We start from the raw sequence: 18,558 nt of genomic DNA, 5'->3' as shown, positions 1-18,558 counted from the left end.
ACGGGGGGGGGGGGGACGGAGATGAGAACGGAGACGGATCTATGGGAATCGGTGAATATCGTTGATAGAGCCGGAAGTTATTAGAGAATCCAGAAATTACCTGTTCCATTGTCCAACACCGGAAATTGACAACTGTGTGCAAGAGAGGGGTTATGCTCGATTACCATACGATTTCCGCGTATGTATAATAGCATACTATTTCTGAATCTCCCGTAGACGTTCTAATCTGTGTATTTTAAACTTAAAATATTTGGACGCTCGATCTACAATGTTTTTTGCCTGTTTTTACTTCTTTTGCGAAAATAAAAGCGGATAAGAGAATTATGAATATGACAAAATTTTATTTATTACACCGGAGTACCCGGTGATTTATTTTTCAAACTTGTCTCCCTTGCGTCTCCGCTTTCTGCTCTTAACGTTCATTCATAAATATGAATTTGAATCTCGAGCGGCCTGTTTTCTGTTTCGTTATACAGGGTGTACCTTAACTAAAGAGTGCACTCGCGATTTGTACGCAGTGTAAAAAAAATTTCTAAAGAGCCTCAAATATCAAGTCTGACACGTGCAGCAAATATAGCGTAAGACAAATGCGATGAATGCATCGGTAGTTCCTGAATCCACCACCAGAGTGCAGTTCGCTTAAAGAACAATAAACAAGTCAGATGTTACAAATAGAATCTGTATCAACACAATTATTATGTATGCACGTTCAGAAACAAGAAGACAAATAAAATCTGCACTTTGCGATTCCTCTATAAACATTCAAGGTCGATGTAGTATGGATAGACTCGATCTCACGGTATATATATTACTGTATAAATATTACGTATGCACGTGATATGTGTTATGTATCTGATATCTCATCCAGTATACCTATAACGTACTTTTCAAGTAACACGTAAAATTCCCGAGCGCCCAGTCAGCCAATGTGGCAGCTGTACAGCTGCATATGTGAAGCAGTGAGCCATCTGGTGTCAAATTTTGGCAGCCTCCGGACCCGACCCTGTCATGGCGTCCAACAACAGTTAGTGTAACGAATTCATCCCGAGATGCATATACATTACACATATGCAACCATAAGCAGACAATTATTATTGTTGTTGTTTAGCTTCTGGTTCACGTAAACCTTGAAACGAAGTGTGCTACCAGATGGGAATTTATGGTGGAACTCGGTGGTGCGCATGCGCGAAACTTATTTGTACACGTGCGCTTTGAATGAAGTCACGGCGATTAAATTCACATGATTTTCGACAAAAATAACGCTGCGAACCTGTGAGCTCCGATTTACGAGATGACGGCTGTGTAATTGACAGCTGGTTAAATCGATGTATTGTTATTGTGAAGTAACGGGAATTTGGCGGAATTAGGTTTAGGTAATGGATTTGAATTTTTTTTTTTTCTCAAAAAAGGTAAACTAAAAAGTCAGTGTTAATCGCGGAACGAATTTACTCGCGGACGCTTATGCTTTTCGGAAAACATTGCGTGCAAGCTACTTCTTATGTTAAAGTTTGAGTTATTTATGGATACATATTTATATTCATTCGGGTAGGTAGAAGGGGATGATTTATTTTACGTCTGCCGACGTTTTCGCTCAATTTTCAACGAAATTTCCACGTTGCTCTTATTTCACACTATTGTGCCATACGTTGAATGGGGTGAGTCGATCTTTTTTCCTTTAACCCTTGATATACGATGTAATTGAAAATATCGCAAACTTTTCAATCACACGTAGGAAGCAGGAAACAATTTTTTAAAAATCGAAACAAGGGACAACTAAGTGAAAACGACGAAAAAAAAAGGAAAAAGAAAAAAAATTTTGAAATCACCCGGAGTCGAACCAGAGTCGAGGAAACTGCGCAATGTACATACAATGGTACGTGAAATTCATTTTCCCCCAGGCGACCATTCGCATATGTCACACACATGAGTGCACGTGCGCGAGAGTGACGATGGACGTCACATAAAAAAAGAATAAATTTGGCAATATGCAACTTCGTCCCAGTCCTAAGATTTTCCGCTTCAGTTTGCCTGATCGCAATTTTCCTCCGTTTTTCATGACGTCACGAAGAAAAATAAGAAGACGACCAATTCATGAATATCTTGTCGTCAATGTTCAACCAAGAGGATCCACGAGGACTGGGCAGCCGCTTGGCTCGGGGAGGCTCGTTAAGAGGCGAGAAATCACGGGAAGGTCGAAGGTCGCTGGAAGATAGGAAAGTGCGGAGGGTGGATGAAAAGAGATGACTGGGAGTCTCTCCCGGTAGGTTGTAAGTTGTAGGACGAAGGTTATACGTATAGCGGATAGTAGTTACTAGGTTAGGTTAGGTTAAGTTACAGTTAGATAGTTCAAGTAGAATCTATAGGAACACGGGGGAGGCTGCGAGGGTGAAGGTAAATGAGAAGTCGAAGGTGGAATCTAACCTAACCTTCTTCGAAACATAAATAACCTTCTATACTAGGTGAGCTGAAACTAACTGGAATCAGATACAAGTTTGAAGATTCCTGCACCGAGACTGTGTCGTCACAGTTGTCACATGACGTGGTACGGACTACTTCAATTAGCACGAAGCTTGAGCTTAATTAATGAGGATGCGAAAATGAAGATGATACGTCGATGGTGAGACCTAACCTTGACTGAAACGTAAATACAGGCTGCGTTACGTAAAGCGGAACGAATTTAAATCGGACAGAAGTTTCCAAGTGTCTCGCGAGCTTGTCATCAGATTTGCTGTATAACTTGTTCGAACTATTTTAATTATCAGAGATGAAGTTTCCGAGTAACGAAGTGGGGAGAATTGAGATAAGGGATGTTTTTGGTGAAACCTGGAATTGCGTGAGGAGAATCCAAACGGAGTATCGGAGTATATGTATTGTATATGACGCGATTTCCGTATATTGGTCACGTGAGGTTATTTTGAATATCGTGTAATTATTGATTTCCTTAAAATTGAAATAGGACGAAGATAATATTTTTGGGAGACGGAGATGAAAAATTGCAATAAATCTGCCTAAGACGATAAGCTCGTGCGATTTCATGGAATTGTTTGAGGGACTTTAAGGAATTCAAAAAGATATAATAAATTTTGGCTACGGGTTAAATTTGGCAAAAGACAAAATGGCGTCGCGAGCCCTGTGGCTTCGTCTAAATGCAAAACGTATCCTTGGGTAAGGATTAGGCGAGCTTAGGCTACGAAAATCTGAATGCCTCAGCCTCTAAGAAGGTACGACTTTGGTATATGTATACTGGGGTATAGGGTGTGTGGTATAGTGTATTTCACTGTGCAGGAAAGTGTATGTACATGCAATGTAGGTATGTACAGGGCTGTTACGATGGAGTACGGTGACGATGGGTTTGCTTTTGTGTTACGAAAATTAAGCCGAAACTTCTTAATGAATTTCAGTAAAAGGACAATGGGCTGAGACATTGCGCGTTTCGCGGGTTAATGGATTTCACTGTCTTATCATTCTTATCTACGAGTAATTCAAAGCTCCTCCGCGAGGCTTACTATGAAGTTGGAGTCTGTTGAAATTTTGTAATATTTACTCGAACTTCGCTGCACCAGTTACTTGTACAGTGGAACAATTTTCAAAATTCACATACACCGTCGAAACATTGTTCGCGCACTTGGATGCACGCAAATATATGTATGTGCCATTATACACGTGTCCTACGTAAATAGTAAGACGCAAGGGTGCATATATTACGAAGAAAAATTATTCATTAATAAATTTGATATTATGAAAAAATGGTTTCTTTTGTAATTTACATTAATTTACACATCTTTTTTATCTTTCGTGCCATTTCCCCTTTCTTCCTCTACTCGTGCTCTTTCTCTCGCATGACTTTCTTCTATTTTACATTCAACTTCTTGTCATTATTCTTGACTCGCGCTCCGTTACTTCCGTCTAATAAATTCCAACTGAACTGAAAATCCCGTGGACGGTGACACGACCTGATTTGGAAATACTTGTCTCATTTAAAAAAAAAAAGGTTTTCATACAAAATTTTTCAGCAGTCATCCTACTTACCTAAAGTTATCTCAAAAAAGTTACGCCTGTACGTAAATCAAGATAGCGAATAAGTATATATTATTTATCAAAAGTTGACATCACAAATCTCATAATGTCAATACAATAAGAATTTGATTCGATTTAAATCGAAGAAAGGAGAAAATTGCACACAGCACGATGCAGCATAGTAATAGCATTTGCATGGAGCTGACATTTCTTCCGATTGAAGATTCTCGATTTTACTTCTTTTCTACAGTAAATTTATCAGGAACGCCAATAGAGATTCGTTCGAAATAAAAGGAAGACGTGGATCAGAAAAATCGATACTAACCCTAATTATCATAAAACAAATAATTGTTGTGAACAATGATTATAAATAAATAATTATTTTCAAAAATTTTCTCTTAAACTCTATCTGTGCTTAATAGTTTCATTTTTCTTTGGATTTTCCAAATATCGTTATTTCTCATTAGACTGTTACTCCTTATTCAATTTAAATCCATCTTGCACTATTTATGCTGGGTTCACAATTTCTTTCTCATCGGTTTCAAGCGTTGTCGATTTGATTCAAAGGTATTCGCGGTTATTGGGAGTTATTTCGAATGGGATATATCCCGGGTTCGGTTAGGCACACTCTCTGTTGCTGTACCACTAACGAAATTATCAATGCACATGGCACTACGCGGTTTACGTCGATGCACCGATATGCACTTTATACAAATGCATTCAATCGACAAAGTGCATACGTGAGGTTAATCGATACTTTTACTTTGATACTGGCCATTTTGCCTATTATGAATAATAACGTGGTGTTTAGGTTTCATATACAAATGCACGCGAAGAGCTGAAACTTTGGAAAGTGCAATTTTATGTATTTGCATCATCAATAAATTCATTAGTTTTCAAAAACGTGCAGTCGCAACAATGAATCCGCGTTTGATTGCATTTTTCACACAAATACATCAGTAACGTTACTGATTTATTTTATAAAATGAACAAACTTCAGATTCCAAAAATATTATTCTACATAAAAATCACGCAGCAAAGTGCATCAAACGCATAAGGTACATATTGTAAGGTGCACCCGAAATAAAGGTCAAAAATAATAATGATCCAGTAGAAATGACGTAATTCTCACAATCGACCATTAAATGCACTTTAACGTCTATCAGAGGTAAAGAATGGTAAAAAGTAGGTAGAGACGTTTTAAATGGAACACGTCGCAGCCCAGTCAGACAACGCCCAGAGGGTGATCCCGGAGTCGAAGGTCAATAAATTGCGAATCCGGAAACGGAGTGGATAGTAGAAGTGGGTAGTGGATGATGGGTGGTAGTAATAATGATTACAGTACAGCAGAAGTATTGGTAGGTACAGTCGTCTTAAAGAATATCACATTTCAGCAGAAAGGAATATAATAATAATAATGACAGACAATGTAAAAAACGTGCGAATAGGAATCGAAAAAAAAAAAGAAAAAAAAAAGAAGAAAACCAAGAAAAGCGTAACGATCCTTCCCTACATGGAGGCGGAAAAGGCCGAAGAAACAATTCGTGGATACTCGGCTGCGATTCGAGTGCGAAACTCGAGAAGGAAAAATACTTGGAAGCTTTCCAGTCTGGTACGTATTGGTACTTGAGCACTTAGTTACTTGTTTCATGCTTCTCTAAGTCGAGTCATGACTCACTTTATGAATTTCTCCGACTAGCACGCAAACAAAGGCATTTTCGTACCAGTTAAAGTAGGATAATTTTAAAAACCCCGTTTTCCTTTTAAATTATGGTTTCTTTTTTTAATTCGTTATCGTGCATACAAATTTTTTAAAAATAGAAAAATATTCATCGCCAACATGACTGTGTCAATTAATAATTACTAGGTTAAGTATGACAATTGGTAGTCCAATTTCGCAAGTTAATTATTTCGACCGTCTCATTGAAGACGACAAAAAGGAACAAGTAAAAAAAAATCAGGAAAGAAAATGAGTGCATCAAGGGAAAAAACGAGTGGAATGAAGTCGAGGGCAAGAATAGGTTTTTGTTAGTTGGGTGGCGACTCTTTTATGGGTCTGTTTACACTAAATTTTGACATTGTTTGAAAGTTCCGGACTGTTTCGCGAGCGCTTTACGGTCCTGGGCAACGTGAGCGCGATTAGGCAACATCTAAAAATATTTTTTTTTTCACCGTATAGACTAACCCAAGGCTGCCTTAGAGTTGCACCCCTTTGACTTTTTACACGTACGCTTTTCGCTTTCATGCAAGTTAAAAAGATTTCAAATTTCCCGCGCTCTGTCATTTCTTTATAAGTTACCTCCGAACATCGCGCATATCTATACATATATACCTGTATATATATTTTTTAATGAATATTATGTTTCCTTTATGGTTTAGTAGATAGCTATGTATTCCATATGTAATTCTGTACTTTATTTACTCACATATAATCAGTCCATGTAAAGCAGGTCACAGAGCCTAGGGGATATCTATTGTAAATACTATACACTACATACTATACACAATTCACATGTGTGCTATTGTACACAGATAAGTATATGGCCCATTTCGCCATTTCTGTCTCTGGTATTCCTGCCAATACGAGTATCGCGAGTTATTCGCATTAGCATAAGTGCGTGTAATAGCTTGAATCCAGTATAGAAATTGAGGTACGAGACATAGATGGTATGAAATAAGATTAGACCAACTGACAGATATTTTAGTACGACTGTAATTAGGTAAAGAAAATAACCGCATGTCGCGTAGGAAAATATGTCCATATTTTTTTACCAAAGGTAAATCAATAAAAATCAATTGAATTAATTAAAGAAAGTTCTGGATAATTATAACCTGGGTCTAATTTAATTAAAAAAAAAAAAAAAAAAAACTTTATCTCGTGAAACAATTTTAAATAGGGATTTTTTGCACCATTAGATTAATGGAGACGGGGGAACGTCAATGTGTAAAATTCAGTTTTACCTCGACAGGAGAAAAAAATTCTATTATCCACCGCAGCCTCCTATCATTGTTACCCATAGAATTTGTACAGGGGACCTCCTATCGATCGTTTGTACCTCGCGACATCAGCCATTTTGAAAAATGTATATATGGATATTTGATATTTTTTAATTTTTTTTTTTTTTCGCAAACACTTTTCATTCTACGAATACGCCAATTTTCGAGAATTTTTGAGAACTATGTGAAAATTATGGGAAATGTTTTTTTAAAATGTCCAAGTAATTATGTGTTTTTTTTTCTATATGTAACGACCAACGTCTGTCAGGGGACGGTATAGCTATTTTTTAATGTCGAGTATATGCACTTTGTTAAAAACCTGCAATTTTATTTGAAAGCCTCACAGACCTTTGACGTAGCAATTTTAATCAGGAACCTTGCACGAATAATCGACCACACACGACTTGCATATTGCATGCTTACCATATACATATACATATATATATATATACTACTGCGACAGTGCACTCTGGTACAAGGGAATTTAAGGAAATGCACTGGAATACACTGCATCTCCACAGTGCATGCAGATGCATATTAGAGATGCAGCAGATGAAAGAAAAAAAAATTATACAACCTATACTACGTACAGTAATTTCAAAGAAGTGGGGGAGTCATATCGATCATACGCAAAATGAATAAATGCATCTTACTCAAATGCAATAAAACAAGATAAATATTATTCGCAGTAAAAGCTATGGGTGGCCGGTGTCATTAAAAAGAACGTGGTACTCGTGGAATTTGAAAAATTTTTCAATTACGGAAATTCTATATGACTGCTGAGATGAATTTCAAGATATATCAGTAATGCAACGGTGCATTATTGTAGCTGCATATCGGGACGCGAATGCACGTGCAATCCAGTGGGTGTCTACTGGGCGCGGCCCTGTCAGTACCTTCCGCATGGGAGTCGACGTCTCTATCCGTCTAAAATAGTTTAATCGAGTAAAATGTTTAATGGGTTCTAAGAATTCATCTAATTAAAACATACACCGAGTTGCCTATGTTACACATGCCAGTAAAACGTCATCGAGACAATTTTTCATTCTGTGATGTTAAATTCATCTGATACAACGTGTTAACACATATGACATGTATGACGCAAATAACTATATATATATATATATATATATATATATATAAATACACGTAATATGCAGCAGCAGTAATTAATTTGGAAATTTAATAACGACGTGGGATCCCACTGTGGTCATTACGAAGACTGTAGCATTGTCATTTACCACTATGATCAACCAATGAACGACGAGTGAAGAATAAATTTTGAATATGTAAATAAATCCATTTTTTTTTTCGAAATTAAAACAAAAATTACGTTCACAATGTAAATCCGCCACTTTGTCTCACGAAAGACTATCAAATTTCACGCGTTGTAAATTTCGGGCAGAGTTACTTTAAAGATGCGAAAAAGTGCATCGAAAATTCAATGCAGTTTCATACATGCACTTCTATATAACGTTGCATCAAAAATTCAAACCGTTCCCTTTCGGTTGACCAGATAATAGAAAAAAAATGACAAATAAACTCCCCGCAGCATAAAGGTACAAAGGGAATGCCGGTGCATCGTTTGAAATTGCAGTGCAATGATTTTCGTCGTTTCACTATAAATTTTCATTTTGACTGATCAAAGTGGCCTAACGCGAGTTAAACTTTTATTGCGTTTACTACGTGCCGGAAGTTATTAATGGACCGTTTCCGTGTAGCATAAAAACGACATATAATAAAAGTGTTGATGACAAACTGATTTCTTTGAAAATTCAATGAGTACAGACATACGTGTAGATATATATATATATATGCGAACAGTATGAAATCTTGTAGATTACAGGGACGTATTAATACACGTGCGTAAGTGCAGACTCGATAGACGTGACCTCGAAATAAAAATAAAATTGATTCACTGAGCCTGACGATGCTTTGTCGTCCGCGGTTCTGCCGAATCTTACCAACTTCCCAGCTAAACCCGTCACGAATACATGCATATATATATATATATATATATGTACTGACTGATTATATAGGCGCGAGTGGATTTCGCAAAATAATTGCCGAATCGTGCAATCCTCTCCATATCGGTATTCCGTCTTCGCTACATGGAAAGTATTTCAAAATTTTCGTGTCAAGGTCACGAGGTGTGACACTCCTAGAAATACCAGTCCCCTGCAATTCTTAACGTATTTCGTAACGACCGTAAAAATTCAAATTTCAAAAATTACACGTCAAGTTTGCCTTTTCAAATTTTACACAAGTTCTACGTGTAAAGAAGTTAAGCTACGATAAAACGTACTATAGTATAATATACCGCATTCCCAATGTAACGTGAGAATGACTCTAGTTCGACTCGCGTCAGTCTTATTCATCCTTAATACCGGATTCCTGATTGGTCCGAAGATAAGGTCTGTTCTCATGTGAACCGACTGACGTCACTCCAGCACAGACATTGGACTAGGAAGAATCGCCGAAGCGATGCGTCAATTCTAAAGTCGTCTGCTGGTGACGTCACGGACGGGTTTTATTATGCCAAAAAAAAATATTCAGCCTCGAATGCAATTCGCGACGATATCATCAGCCGGGTTGCATACGATGGTCTTAAGCACTGTTCGCAGCGATGCAGCGACCATATAATCGGTAGTATCGACAGAAGAAAAAACAAATATCTACTGAGTAACGATAATAAACTGCTGGCCGAGTTAATCGTCACGAATGATTCTCTCAATGAAATCAACGACACGCGTCATCCTCTCTATGATGCATTACGCAACGGCCTTCTGGTGCAGTTGAATTGCATCGACGACTGTCGGGTCGTCAAAACGAGTTTACACGCGGCTACTTAACGATTCATTGAATAATTCGATCCGGTGCACTCCTTTCGATTCAACTAGATGATCTTGATCTTTGACGATTCTACCCTGCGATGCACTATGCACCCGGTGCACTTTGGAGAACGTTAACTCGATTGACCTCGAAATGCATAATAATGATGATTGCCCAAACGAATTTTCATAAAAAAAAAAAAAAAAATGTCGGAATTAAGGAAAATAATTTTTGTGCCACGTGTATACGGCTCGACGAGTGTTATTACGTACTGGGTATAGATCTCATTGGGAGCACTGACGCAACTATGACGGCCTTAAGGATCGGTACCATAAATGATCTTAAGGCATGCGTCTCGTTCGTTCCAATTTACGTTTGATCTTGAGCAACGAGTTCGTGACGTGTACAAACCATTTGGAGTTTGTTGGACTTAAAGGCCGAGTTACGTCATTACGATGACGTCACCTCGATACGACATTAATGACGTTACGCGACAGGTTTAAATCAATGGCGTCACGTGATCGGGTAATAGAAGTTGGATAGGGGGAATGGTCGTGTATGGTGACGTAAGGGAATTTAAATTAATAATAATAATATTACGTGACAAAATTTTATTTTTGTCTACGGATGCATATTTCTCCTGTAAAACGCTCCTTCGTACAGTCCGCGCGGGAAGTTATTGTTTCATCGTTGAATTCGTTCCCGTGTTATTTCCTGGCTGGGAAATCCACGCGAATGTTTGTTTTTAATCAGACGGAACTTTTGAAGGCTTAGCAGAAAGAATTCGGAAATTTTCAATTTTATTTTTTACAGGCTATCGACAACTTTCTTTTTGGACGAGGCACCGATCTTTGAATCAGCCTCTACGTTGACCCCAGGTCACTGACGCTTGTTACGTCAAGAGAAAGGTTACGCACACAGAATTACCTACTGTTTGTACAGTGTACGTGGATGCACGTTGACTCAATGATTCCATAGACAATGAATCAGAGACTGTTCCTCTTTGATAGTCTAATCTAATTAAACCACCCTGTAGACAGAACGAGAGACGATAGAGTTTATAACAGACAGTTTCAAGAGCAAAGTGCGCTGTGAATCGATGGAAAACTAAATCCGTATAAATTCGAATACATTTACGGCTTTTTGACGGATTAAAAAAATTATGTAAATTATTAACCAATTAATTTGTGGTGTGTAAGTTATTACCCAAAATATATTTATTGACGAATTTTGAAAAAAAAAGAAAAAAAAATGACCTTTTTACCTCAACTTCCGGTTTTCATTTGTAATACTCGATCGGTCCGTTATGACGTCACGAAGATCCTTTCAAAGGATCAGGTGTGTCCAATCGCGATAATGTCCTGCTGTGTTTTTTTTTTTCCTAGCTAACAAAACGGCGCAAGATTAGGTTCGTTCGTTAAAATGGAGGTTGTGCTATGATTAGAAGACCTCGAGATAACCATAACTGTAATTGCCACCAAACTGTGTCTCGCGCGTAAAATTTCCATAAGCATAACGTACGGGTTAAGCCTATGAGCTTACGTGGATATTTTACAGTCTTATCGACGTACGCTGGTTGGTCTATACTTTAAGTTATCCTTACGGAAGTTCTGTGTGCGAGACTTTAAATGGCTAAGAGATAATGTTTAACAAGGTACAAACGATAATAAAAGGAAAGAATGGAAAAATATATGGTAGAGGCTACACGGTTACGTGTTTATATTGTTTCACTGTTCTATGGCAAGGCACGTATATCTATATTGTATTCTCCTATAACGGTCTTGAGAAAAAGGATGTTCAGTCTGTTATAAGATGATATAAAATTTACGTTAGAGCGTCTTTGTTTCTGATGTCGATAAAAGGTCTCTATCAAGACGTCTGCGCGTCGCGTCTTACTGTGGCTTAAAGCTGGGATACTTTCTACAGGATGAAAAGTGACACGGAAACTGCATCTTAAAGAGACAAATCTGAAGAATCATGCTAAACGTTATTTTCCGTTGGGAATCCGTGTTATCATCCATCACGTGCTGCCAACATGGTAAACCCTACGTTTTATACGAATAACGGTCAGTTTGCGCTAGAATAATTCGTAGGGTTGGCAGGCCTGACGTTCCGAGCGATTTAGACTGGAAGGACGGAGCAGACGGCGAGAAAAAAATGGCCGAACGTATCTGGGGGAAACGAATGGGTCGAACTTTTTTTTAAACTAATTTTTTTATCACACGTATATCTACAATTTTTTTGTCGCCTCGAAATGAACCGTTGAGTCTTGTTCTTTTTTTTTCATCATTTTCAGGGAAACTAGTATTCCGATACCAGACGCTGGGTAATGCTTGAGTATCCGTCACTATAGGTTACCAAGTATTCGAATATCGATACGTGTAATAACTATTGGAATAAATGAAAATGCTTTATGGATTACTGAAACCGTATATACAGGGTGTACAATTTGAAAGAATTATAAAATTCTGAAAAGCGCCACCCTGCCAAAAGTAAAGCAAAAGAAAAAAGACGAAACTTATGTAAGTCATAGGAAATTTTATTCCAGGCGAAAAATTCGTACAACCGGTCGTTCATCACGGTCAGTTTCCAAGTATTGGAGTAACCCAACCTAACCCGACTCCTCGATTCGCCGAACGCGAATAAATCAAAGGTTGCAATTTCGCATGACTCGTTCCTCGAATACCGTAGATGGTTAAAGGAGTAATATTTTTCAAATATCCACGAATTCAAATCTTCTTTTTATTATCTCCCTTCAAAACCAATTCACGACGATGGCTAAAAATAAATTAATTAGATCCTCAGCCTAAAATAATTCCTTGTAATCGTTAACTCACCCACAGCACCAAATTATCCTTATACTAATGGGTCCAGTTCAATTAACCCAAATAATCCCAGGCAGGTACCAATCTCGTGTTTCAATATCAACACAAATTACGCAACAGAAGCATCCTTACGGGCACAAAAGTACAGTCATTGAATTCCCTCAGTGTGCACCCGGTATAGGTATACCTCATATAATAACCCAGTATATACATATATACACGTAACACGCATGATAGCAATGTTCAGTAGCAACACTATATAGTATACCAGCCAGCCAGCAAGGGATGCTAGCCAGTGTCTAGTCAGCCCGAGATACAGCCGAGAGATTCCAAGAGACACGGAAGAGAGGAGTAAGTATGTGGGACAGGGCCGTATACGATAGACAGGGGGTGGTACCAAAGGGGGCGCTGCTCGGCCAAAGGGGGATGGAGGCGTCTGCTAGAAGGCGTACGGACGGCGCCATCGTCGCTGAGGCGTCGGGACGCTATCCCAGCGGGAGGAGACGCTTTAGCGCTCCTATACCAGGATATCCAGAGGTCGAGGGTTGGGTCTGCCTTCGAAGCTGCTTATACGACCAAGACGGGAAGAAAGTATAAGGGGTGCCGGTGACGTTACCGACTTTGCTACTGTCATTCGATGTACGGCTATGTAGGTACCTAGGAGTACCTATTGACATGCAAGGGTAGTTACAGAAAGGAGCAAGGGTACGTTACTGGTTCTCCCAGCAACCATTATTTCTAGGTCCCTACGTCAGCTGGCATCCCGGTTCATTATATAGGCCGAGCGTCGACCGTAAGAAAATCAGACTAAATCCTATTGATTTGGCGACTGGCGCCACTCTAGGCGCCCCCTTACGCCACCTTCGCCAAATACGCTACTGGCCAACTCGCCCGGTGCCTCTGTGTTCGTCTGCCCTCGAGACGCGGATCGTTTCACACGGGGAATTGCTGGAAACGAACATTACTTTATTTCACTTCCTGGATTGCGTTGCGTATATCATCTTAGATTACGCCCACCGACTGCCTATTGCCAATTGCCTATTGTCAGTTGTCCGACGTGTATATCGTTAAAAAAAGAATAAAGGAAAAAGAAAATCTAAATTGCACGGGAATTTCATTTTTTTTTTATCAGATTCGTCACACAGACTTTTTTTTATTTTCGTTATTTTGGTTTTCTGTTTTATAACCTTTTTTTTTTTTTTTAGTGGATCGACATACGTTTTGTATCTTCTTCCTCGTTCTTCTCTTCGATTCCCTGGTTGACACCATTTCATTTTCTCTCTTTGTCTCTCTTTAACTCTCGTCCTACTCGAGTGTCGATTCACTGGTAACACTACTATTGATTTCCGTCCCTGGCACCAATCCCGTAATACCAATATACAGATGCTTTTCGATTTTTGTCTCGTGTATTTTGGTAAATATGGTAGGGTGGGCATTTGGGGTGGCGGGGGTCAGACTTCCATTTGTTTTACAGCCAATTAAATGGACTTATGTCGAATGTCTAATGGAGAATTAAGCCAACGCGTTATCCCTGTATATATATATGTGCAATTGCACTTCAGCAAGTGCAGTGCCCATTGTGCATAAAACGTATTACGCACTCGAGGTGACATCAAAGCGTAAACAGACGGCATTGCTGTTACGACGTTAATATATCTGTATAGGAAACCATTGGAGTTTCATGAATCCATAAATGAGCAAATTGTTGAGCCAAGTTCGTACCAACCGTGCAAATATTAATTCCTCATTATCTGGTGGCAGTGCATTAACGATATATTACTACAATGCATTTCGGTTGAAAATATTTACGCTGCCTCCTAAAGGCTAAATCATAATGGCACACATATATAACACCGTCGACGTAATTTTATTGGCATTCGCGAAATAATTGCGTGTGCACGTGACGTCGCGATCGCGTGAATTATGATAGAGCCACTTGAGCTGAAGAAAAAAAAAAGAGAGGGAGAAGAGGTCAAATTTAATTAATAAAAAAAAATTATTACGGCAAAATATGAAAATTATTTTTCAAAATTCTTATAAGTATACGTTATACACTTCCGTTCGTATAATTCATCGTTAGCGAACAGATGGATTTTTTACCCTTGTTCATCTTCATTTTTATTTACTTTTATTCTCGCAATTTGATAAAAAAAATATCGAACGCCCTTTTTCCAGGACTTTGGCTTATCAGCATTAATCTGACATCGTGAGCTTTAGTGCATCACGTGAGGTAGATATGGCGGCTTGAGCGAGTCCGGTAATAAGTTCGTATGAACTTTCGGGCGTACGTCCGCGGGATAGGCAAACGTGTCATCGTTATGGTTACGAAAAATATGCAAATGGGGAAACAGAAAAAAAGGACAAAAAATTTAAAAAAATATACTGTGATACCGTATAATGGAAATTGTAAAATTTGATTGGGACGAATATGTAGAATTTTGAAAAAATTCGAGAACGCCTAACGCGCCGTGACCTTTTGGTAATTAATGGGGATGACCTTTCGAAATTTTACGAGACCTTTGACCCGTATATTCTTACGCCTAAGTATACCTACGGGTGGATTATACGTCACGTGATAATTACATTTTTGCAATTAATAATCTCTATATAATTATTTTTATCGATCAATTACATACTTATGATCAAATAAAATTTTTCGCAACTATAAATTGCGATCAAGCAAGTTTCACTTCGCTGTGAAATTAGAGTGTTGTATAATAAATATAATGTCTCAATTACTATCAGAATAGAGTCAATTAAGAAACTTTTAATTATACCTAAATAACATCAAACGATAGTAAAGAAGAATAACTTCAAAGAGGCCAAAGTATTTCGTTTTCCTTCAATTTAACGTTAATCAGAATTTTTTTAATTTTTATATCAAAAAATCCCCAACAAAATTTACCCGAGTTTGACGCATAAAATTCGTCAAATATTATTTAGTGATAATCGCAACTGACAGTATGTCAATGATAAGCGTGATAGTTAAGTCAGGTTAAATTCGATTGACAGCGCCGAATAAATTCGAACTGGAACAACGTCGATAAGGAGATCGATGATGTCACTGATAAACCCATCCCCTCGCTACCTCTGACGTATAAACGGTTGCCAACAAGCTTTGACGGCAGTTAAAAAAAAAATATGGAGGACACAAAAGAAAAAATGAAAAAATTTGCTACTCATTCCAAAAGTATATTTTTACTTTACGGTTATTGCAGCTGGGCCGGAAATGGGGTAGCCGATGGGAGCAACGACTAATTAGAACATCAGGATGCAAATCCAATATGCCGAGGAACACCCGATAGAGAACGTTTAATTAATCCAATACCTGCAAATGGCAGTAGCCCTCCCACCCATCCGCCCCAATCATCTGCTCATCGACTGCTCGGTCCACCCCCAGCCGTTCCAGCCTCATCAAGAACCTCTCTCACTACGTAAACCTTGCTTTTTACTTTTTTTCATTTTAACAACCTTAATTACACGTGTGCGCATGCGCGTGTGCGTAAATAATTAAATGCTGCCCTTAGTCATTAGGCACGATCAAGGGTTAGCACGAATGTCTTATAAATTCATGGGGGGGGGGAGGTGGGGTTGATTGCAGAATATATAACATTTTTTTTCACAATTTTTTTGGTAAAAAGTGTAAATGGATCAATCATACAGTCTAATGAACCATTTAGATTGGTCGACCCTCGATAACCTCTTTTAATATTCCAGCTTTCTTCTTTTTCAGCGAATACAGCACACGCTGCGCCAGTCATTGTTACTGGAAAAGTGGAAATCCTGATTGACTTTTCCTACCGTCACCGTGACCCGATACGCATTGTCAGAGGATCGCCCTTTGCCAATTTTTTCATCCAATCCCACGTGCGTCAGGCACACTTAAAACATGCACACGCGTACACGTATACGCGCGACCATGCAGAGCTGTCACTTTTTTTTTTTACTTTTTCCCCTTTCAGCACGTCTAACCAAATCGGCTTTTTCCTACGTGCAACCCAACCCTACCCGACCTAACCTAGAATCCAACGTTATCGACAGTCTCCAATTAAATATTATGAAGTTCGGGATCGATATGTTCAATAAAGATACACATACTCTTGAAATAATAAATGACCCATTAAAATGGCCTTTTAGGAAAAGTCTTTAGTATTTTATTAAAAATTATAAAAATTTATCCACGAACTTAAAAATGTATTATTCCAATTGATCAAAGTACCTTTTACATCTAACCGTCGACTCCATTGTTCTCCATTATTGGATGATACTTTTGAATAATATTGTCAAGTAAAAAATTTCAAAATGGTATTAAAAAAAAAAAAAAAAAAATTTTGACTCTTTTTTCAATATCGATCTTACTTCTGCTCGATGAAAGCACTCGAATTAAAATCGCAATCTCACCGCATTGGCCGCCAGTTAGGTAATCCAAAAAGTTGTACGCACGGATTCGTGGAACATGCGTGCCGTCGTCGCAGGCCGCGCCGTATCGGTTTTGCCTAGTGTGTCCTACATGTGGCGGCCGCCTCGACGCCAAGAATATCCGCGCGGCCGAGCTCTACTCGCGATTGCCCGGCCGAGGCACACATAACAGGAGCATCGCAGCTCCCGCCTTCGCTACGCGCCTGTGGATTCCTCTGCGTTTCCATCCATTCACGTGCATTTCCCTGCACTTTTGTGCATCGCCGTGCATTCCTGTGCATCCTTGTGCACGGGCTGCTTTAGTTGGACGAGCTAGATACATTACTACATGGAACATTGCTTTGTTGAGGCAGAATCATGCATTTTTTTTTTTCAGGTAAAACAGCAAATTTCTATATTCCAAAAATTGCCACGGAGCATATCAGCTGAATTGAAAAAAAAAAATTTTTGGAAAAACACAAAACAGCTTTTCCACCAACGATGTAACTGGACTATATTTTTATTTAGAGCCGACGTAGGCAAAATTATCAGACCTACAGTCGTAAAGGCGAGTACACACGTGAGAGTCGCGTTTGATCCGAAACCCGACAAGTGCGAGGCCAATGGCTCCGTAGTTCCATAACTCGCCAAAGTGGAAATATCGGCAGTGGATTAATGGTGCACGTGAGCAAGAGAGAGAGAGGGAGTAAAGTAACCGACGAGTAAAATAATCCATAAGGAAATTTGAATGACGGAAGGAAGCACGAAGAAATGAAAATTCCAAATGAGAGAGTTCGAAAATGAACCGACGTATATTCATATATGTAGAAATCTTGAGGATGCGGAATTAAAGCGGAATTCCGTTGACGGATATAACGCGCCGGATGGATTGGATTGTTACCAGCAAGAATCGTGCTCGAAGTTGCGACAAGAAGACATTCTGGTCTTCGGCCTTGTCGAAAGACGCGCGCGACTCCTTTGTGTATCCACCTTAATAATTCCACGGTGAGATCGATCATCGGCTGCGACGGTCACGGTTCAACTATTTTTGTAACGTCAGCATTTCCGCGCTCGTTTCACGTCATACGTCATCGCTCCGTAACAAAGTGCGATACATTTTTCTTGTCGGTTCTCTCAGTTACGAATGCGTCAAGATGCATTCAAAGTTTCGTAAGAAAAGTGTCAACGGAAAGACGATTTTACGAATTGAATGCACTTGTACACAGAGGTGTTTTTTTTACGTAATGCATTAATATGTTTTATTTCGTATTCTTTTTTCTTTGGCTTTTTGCAACAAGAAAAATTAGTACACGTGGCGGGAGAGAGAGAGAGAGAGAGAGAGAGAGAGAGAGAGAGAGAGAGAGAGAGAGAGAGAGAGAAAGTGAATATATAAAAAGTAAAAGAGAAAAAGAAAGAAAAAAAAACGAAAGAAAATAAAAATATGATTGGCAGAGAAATTTGTATGGTACTGTCGGCGATATGGAGGGTG

The 18,558-nt window shown here is 38.8% G+C and overlaps 1 protein-coding gene and 1 long non-coding RNA gene across 3 annotated transcripts in view; one reads left to right on the top strand and one right to left on the bottom strand.

Moving 5' to 3' along the window:
• Positions 1-18,558, bottom strand: part of LOC107269990 (plasma membrane calcium-transporting ATPase 3) — a 128,900-nt gene that overhangs the window by 104,309 nt on the left and 6,033 nt on the right. The window lies entirely within an intron of this gene.
• On the top strand, positions 12-3,703 carry LOC112494674. Of its 2 annotated transcripts, none has more exons than XR_003060379.1 (4): positions 12-178; positions 1,550-1,655; positions 1,733-1,873; positions 2,069-3,703. It is a non-coding gene; the product is annotated as an uncharacterized LOC112494674 (long non-coding RNA). The 2 variants fall into 2 exon arrangements; XR_003060380.1 differs by lacking the exon at positions 12-178 and adding an exon at positions 753-1,373.

The sequence above is a fragment of the Cephus cinctus genome, unplaced genomic scaffold (assembly GCF_000341935.2).
Source record: "Cephus cinctus unplaced genomic scaffold, Ccin1 Ccin1_scaffold0695, whole genome shotgun sequence".
Lineage (NCBI taxonomy): Eukaryota > Metazoa > Arthropoda > Insecta > Hymenoptera > Cephidae > Cephus > Cephus cinctus.
Note: the sequence above shows the minus strand (reverse complement) of the source record. Positions and strands in the feature narration are given on the sequence as shown.